This window comes from Anomaloglossus baeobatrachus, chromosome 8, assembly GCF_048569485.1.
Source record: "Anomaloglossus baeobatrachus isolate aAnoBae1 chromosome 8, aAnoBae1.hap1, whole genome shotgun sequence".
NCBI lineage: Eukaryota > Metazoa > Chordata > Amphibia > Anura > Aromobatidae > Anomaloglossus > Anomaloglossus baeobatrachus.
Window position 1 is genome coordinate 53,256,643 of NC_134360.1, and position 6,000 is coordinate 53,262,642.

General features: G+C 42.2%; 1 protein-coding gene across 1 annotated transcript in view; it reads right to left on the bottom strand.

Annotated features, from left to right (window-relative positions):
• FBLN2 (fibulin 2) overlaps window positions 1-6,000 on the bottom strand; it is a 77,544-nt gene that overhangs the window by 58,008 nt on the left and 13,536 nt on the right. The gene's annotated exons all lie outside the window — the stretch shown is intronic.

Genomic DNA, 6,000 nt, shown 5'->3' on the forward strand with positions numbered 1-6,000 from the left:
CATCGGACCAGTTGGATTTGCATACAGCGCGAGAGTTATTCAAAAGGGGTTTTTTGGGGATATAGTGGGGGGTCAGGACATAATATACACCTTTTAGGGATGTAGCACAGAGGCTGAGTGTTATTAGCCCATACACAAAAAAAGGTTCCCTTTACGCTGCTTTATCCCAGCCCATACCCCACCTATGACCCATCTCATGTATTCTTCATGATTGTTGTACTTGTCTCTATTATGTATACCCCTTTTCATATGTAAAGAACCATGGAATTAATGGCGCAATAATAATAATAATAATTAATAATAAATAATAATCTCTAGCCCTCTGCTACTAATTCTAAACCCCCCCACCCCCATAACATTGCTTTGCTTATGACCCAATATAGTAGAAGCCAAAATTTTTGAAACTGACACATATTTTGGCTTTCACAGTTTACTGCTTCAGAGTTTTTCAATCTTTTAGTCAGATGTTTCTTTGGATAATGCCACCAGGGCGAAGCGCAGAAGTCTGGAGAGCAAGGCTCAGAGATGGAAATATATACAGAAACTTCATGTATTTGTCAATAAAATGTAACAGCTTATGGAATGTTTAGAATTGTTTGTCAGTAACCATAGAAACAGCGAGTAAGAGAATGAAAAGCCCTGAAGCAGCAAAATCTGGAAAACAAAATTTGTATCAGTCTCAAAACCTTTGGCCGCGACTGTACATAAATAATCTATCCAGAGGTTTCTATCCTCGGCCATATCTGCCCTATTAGCAGTCCATAAAGCATCTCTATCGATAACCGGTCCCCACCAATGGTCCGATCAGTACAGTATAAGCCAATCTATACCCCTGCCCATGTCTATAAGCCAATCTATACCCCTTCCCACATCCATAAGCCAATCTATACCCCTGCCCATGTCTATAAGCCACTCTATACCCCTGCCCATGTCTATAAGCCACTCTATACCCCTGCCCATGTCTATAAGCCAATCTATACCCCTGCCCATGTCTATAAGACAATCTATACCCCTGCCCACATCCATAAGCAAATCTATACCCCTGCCCACATCCATAAGCCAATCTATACCCCTGCCCATGTCTATAAGCCAATCTATACCCCTGCCCATGTCTATAAGCCAAGCTATACCCCTGCCCACATCCATAAGCCAATCAATACCCCTGCCCATGTCTATAAGCCAATCTATACCCTTGCCGATGTCTATAAGCCAATCTATACCCCTGCCCATGTCTATAAGCCAATCTATACCCCTGACCATCTCTATAAGTCAGTTTATACCTCTGACCTTGTCTACTCCATCCATAATAAACCAGTCCATCGCCCATCTATAACCCCCATTGGTTTATATATGTGTGTGGCGCCCCTGAGGCTCTGGTCGCCACAAGGTACTGCACCTCAATTAAGGTGCGGTATCTATCTCAGGTAAGGGGGAGGGTTAATCACCGGTGTTCCACATTCACACACTACATACAGCTTAGGAGCCTTCACATAGGGTGGGTTGGCTCAGGGTAGGCAGGGGGGTGGCCATAACGATCATGGGACTTCCCCGGTCACTGAAGCCGGCCACCTGAGGGGTGGGTTCCACTTGGGGGTAGAAATAGGTGCAACACACTCACAGTGAGCAGACCCGTCAGGACCATAGTTCTGGCAAGACATCTCTGGAAAATTTGGACTTTACTGGGCCCAGGGCTTGGAGCAGGAGTTCAGCCAGGGTACCTAACTGCTGAGGGGGACACTCTAGAAATAGGACTCTCTCTCTCCTTCCTTCTCAAAAACACCGGTGGTGACCCCCTTACCGGATCTGGGATTGACCGGAGCCCATCACAGCAGTGACCAGTTGTGAGTAAACTACACCCTGAAACCGCAGAGACTGTGTTGGCTCGTCCTTACCGATGCCGCCGCCCAGTGCTTAAGCGCCAACGGCCATTACCTTCCCTCTTCATCCACCCGGGGCCCGCTCTGCCTGTGGGGAGCGATACCATCCCGGCTGCCATAACACCTGCCTCGGCGAGGAATTCTGCAGCGGCGGCTACTCCCTGGCCGCATAGCACAGGTGGCGTCACGACAAACTCTCCCAAATACCCGCTTCCCCCATTTACTGTACGCCTCGAGGCATTGTAACCGGGCAAGGCCACCCATGACATTACCTGACCTGACCCAAAACGGCCCGGCGACGAGTAGGATAATTGCCTACATATATATATATATATATATATATATATATATATATAATCACTACGCTGTATACATTACCCTGTCTATTGTCCCATCCATAAAGCCATAAACCAGTGTATAATGCTGCCTGTAACCTGTCCTCTATCCTATATATACACCCTATATAGCCTATATATACCCCGGCCCATCCCCCCCAACATCTCCTGATATACAGATGCAGGATCAGTCCGGCTATTTCCTCGGATATTGGGGTTCTGCGTCTTTCCCTTTGTTCTGTATTTTTGGTCTTTCTGCTTCCCCCTTTCCTCCTCTTTCCTCGCTGGCGTTCCCTCTCATGTTACCCCGCGGCTCGGTTCTCTCTGCCGGAGGATTGGGTTTAATTAAAATTCATATGATCCATTTTTATTTCCTACTGAAGAAACAATTTTGCAAAAATAAAGAATTTTTTTGCAAGTCAGAAGCCGTGAAGCCAAAGAGGGCGGATCCCGAAGTGTTTATACCAGAAACCGAGAGAACGAGGGGTAATGTAAATACGAGGTGAAACCGGAGGAAAGAGGCCGCCGCCAAGAAAAACATGGCGCCGAGGGGTCAAAATATCCAATTTACAGCAAAGGCCTGAATATTAGATTTAAGTTTTATAAAAAGACGTCTGGTGCCGAATGGAAAGATGAGAAGATTCGGGGAAGAGTTTGGGCTGCATGCGGGATTAACCCCCTTAATGCCAGGCCCTCACATGGTATTAGGAATTTAAACATTTTTTGGGGTTTTTTTGTGCCGGGATGATGCCTGAGCAAGCTGAGCTGCAGTGTAAAGCATGGGACGCTTTAGAAAAAGTTTTAAAGATATAGTAACTTTTTTTTTTTAGAAAATTAAAAGTGCAGATGTAGTAGCAATCTTACTTTTTCCCATATTAGTAGCATTGTTCACTTTGCCCTATTAGACTACAGCTATGATCAAGGACTACAAATTAGCTGCAGTGTCTATTGGGGTCTGGGGTAGTCAAAAATCCCAATCCTCTCCCAATAGAAGATGCAGCTCATCTTTCCCAATGCTTTACACTGCAGTTCTGCTCTATTACCTACAACTAAGAATAATGATTCCAACTTAGCTGCATTGTCTATTGGAGCCTAATGGGGTTTGAGGTCCATTTCTTGTGCAGAAGCTTACCGTACATGTATTATAGGTCTGTTATTCCTCCATGCTTTACACTGCAGTTCTGCTTTATTAACTACAACTAATAATAATAATAATAATAATAATAATAATAATAATAAAAAAATAATAATAATGATTCCAACTTAGCTGTATTGTCTATTGGAGCCTTATGGAAGTTGAGTTCCATTTCTTGTGCAGAAGCTGATATTACAGGCCTGTCACTCCTCCATGCTTTATACTGCAGTTCTGCTCTAGTAACTACATCTAAAAATAATGATTAAAACGTAGTTGTATTGTCTATTGGAGCTTAATGGGCTTTGAATTCTATTTCTTATGCAGAAGCTTATATTACAGGCCTGTCACTCCTCCATACTTTACATTGCAGTTCTGCTCTAATAATGATTACAATTTAGCTGTATTGTCTATTAGAGCCTAATGGGGTTTGAATTCCATTTCTTATGCAGAAGCTTATATTACAGGCCTGTCACTCCTCCATGCTTTACACTGCAGTTCTGCTCTATTTGTATTGTCTATTGGAGCCTAATGGGGTTTGAATTCCATTTCTTATGCAGAAGCTTATATTACAGGTCTGTCACTCCTCCATGCTTTACACTGCAGTTCTGCTCTATTTGTGTTATCTATTGGAGCCTAATGGGGTTTGAATTACATTTCTTATGCAGAAGCTTATATTACAAGTCTGTTATTCCTCCATGCTTTACACTGCAGTTCTGCTCTATTAACTACAACTAAGAATAATGGTTCTGACTTAGCTGTATTGTCTATTGGATCCTCATGGGGTTTGAATTCCATTTCTTGTACAGAAGCTTATATTACAGGCCTGTCACTCCTCCAGGCTTTACACTGCAGTTCTGCTCTAATAATGATTGCAACTTCTTAACTGTATTATCTATTGGAACCTGTTGGGGTTTGAATTCCATTTCTTATGCAGAAACTTATATTATAGGTCTGTTATTCCTCCATGCTTTACACTGCATTTCTGCTCCATTAACTACAACTAAGAATAATTATTCCAACTTAGCTGTATTTTCTATTGGAGCCTTATGGGGTTTGAATTCCATTTCTTATGCAGAAGCTTATATTACAGGCCTGTCACTCCGCCATGCTTTACACTGCTGTTCTAATCCACTAAGGATTACTAATTTTATCTTGATTGTAAAGTCTACTGAAGTCTGATATAGTCCCAAATTAACATCCAGTCCTAAGCTCAGGTTTCTTCTTTGTCTGCCCTCCATGCTTTACACTGCAGCTCTCTTTACTGATTCCCATTACCGCAAGCAATGGTAAAATATTTGTAAACGTCAAGTAACTAAATGATCCAGTTTTCCACATGACAGTCACTGGCTCTTATAACACTGGGATATGACTTATTAATAAACTTTGCCACCTTCCAATTTTTACCCTGCCCCCTGGCATCGACAGGCGCATTCAGCGCCATTTCCATTTATTTATATATTGAGGATTTAAGTGGATGAGATGCCTGGAATACATCTGAATGAGTTAAATAAAGTAGAAAATACTATTTTCTAACTTCACTACAACCTGCTCCATCTGTAAGCGCGGGGCTCGGGTGCCGGTCTGCCTCACCAGCTGTGCCAAAAAAGACACTAAAAATGTGAGTAATGGGGCCGGGAAAGAATGAGTCAGAAACGGGAGAAGTAGAAAATACGTCTGTGATTCCGATTAGGACAAGGAGTTGGCTGCAACTTGGGGTGTGATGTAAGGAGGACCCAGGTATGCAGCACCCCTCCCCTCCCCCACTCCACCCTTACGCTTGGCACAAGCCTAAAATAAAAAAAGATGGCGCCTTTAATTTGTGTTTGACCTTGAAATCCCTCTAAAGTGATTACAGACCGGTATGTAATATGCACAAGGTATGGGAATGACAGGCTGGTGTTAGGCAAGAGCCGCCATCCCATACAGAACTTTAACTATTGCTCTTCTGTTTATTCTGTATTCCAACTGTTTATATTATTGGCCGCAGAGGGCCCGTATACAGTGTTTGCACAGGGGCCCCGTCCGTCTATGTCTGCCCCATAAATCTACTTATTGTTAAAAATATATTACTTTGTTACAATGTATCAGTCCAGGTAAAGCTTTGTTCTCATCAGGGCCGCCACTAGGAACTTCAGGGCCCCATACTGGCAAAATTTTTAGGCCCCCTTGGGACTCTGCCTCCGCCTCTAAGACGACCCACACTCTTACTGCACTGCCACTCTTGGAAAAACATGTCTGCGTGCATATACAGTATATATATATATATATATATATATATATATATATACACACACACACACTGTATGTAGAATATATATATATATATATATATATATATATATATATATATATATACTACAGTTCATTAGATATTTCCTTGTTTTTTAAAGAAAAGCACTTTTTTTTTCGATGAAGCTAACATTAAATTAACCAGAGATACACTCTATAAATTTTTAATGTGGTAAATGACTATTCTAGCTGCAAACGTCTAGTTTTGAATGCAATATCTACATAGGTGTATAGAGGCCCATTTCCAACAACCACCACTCCAGTGTTCTAATGGTACATTGTGTTTGATAATTGTGTTAGAAGGCTAATGGATGTTTAGAAACCCCTTGAAAAGCCTTGTGCAAGTATGTTAGCACAGCTGAAA